General features: G+C 42.2%; 1 non-coding gene across 1 annotated transcript; it reads left to right on the forward strand.

Moving 5' to 3' along the window:
- Positions 1–435: 435 nt before the first annotated feature.
- On the forward strand, positions 436–509 carry F4812DRAFT_t4. Its single transcript has one exon. It is a non-coding gene; the product is annotated as a tRNA-Val (tRNA).
- Positions 510–782: the final 273 nt, after the last annotated feature.

The raw sequence follows: 782 nt of genomic DNA on the forward strand, positions 1-782 counted from the left end.
TCACCTTACCTTACCTCAGCCTTGGTGTTATTTAAAGATGCATTGCCATGCCCCCTTACTTGGTATTTATGCAGGCCTTGGACTGCGGCGCGGCGCTGTCTGGAACCAACCGTTCTAACGGTTATACAGCAGCTATTGGTGCCAGCCGTAGGTACCTAGGTTCAGCTGCAGCATTTTAGCGCACGCCAAATCTCAGCCTGCATAAGGGGTCCCCCGTTTCTAGCGAATATATGCCAGGTACAACCGAGAGGCACGCTACGCAGGGATCACAAACGGGAATAGCCTATCGCATAATTTACATTTAGCGACCAGACGGCTTTTAAGCTTTGAGAGCTTCGGCCTAAGTTTGCCCACAAGATGGAATTGAGTTGGAAGCAATTTCGCCGCTTGCGACGGTTTACTTAGACCCTATTTTGAAAACTTAATAATAAGCGCGGCTTCGTGGTGTAGTTGGTTATCACGTCAGTCTAACACACTGAAGGTCCCCAGTTCGAGCCTGGGCGAAGTCATCTTTTTGCGTTTTCGCATCTTTTGCATCTTTACATCATTGATCTTAAATCTGTTTTTTATCATTTTTATCTTTAAAGATGGACCTTTTTGCTTTTATATTTTACAATCCAAATATTAATTAATAGCATTTAATTATAGTTTGTATTCATTTGGATATAAGGCGGATATAAAGTTGTCTCGAGGAGCATAGTTCCTATATCAATTTTACTTCAGTATTTGATGTTGTACTTCACAATTCCCAAGCGGAATTGTTACTATGTAACACCCAAAAA

This window comes from Daldinia caldariorum, assembly GCF_022478825.1.
Source record: "Daldinia caldariorum strain CBS 122874 unplaced genomic scaffold F4812scaffold_1, whole genome shotgun sequence".
Classification (NCBI taxonomy): domain Eukaryota; kingdom Fungi; phylum Ascomycota; class Sordariomycetes; order Xylariales; family Hypoxylaceae; genus Daldinia; species Daldinia caldariorum.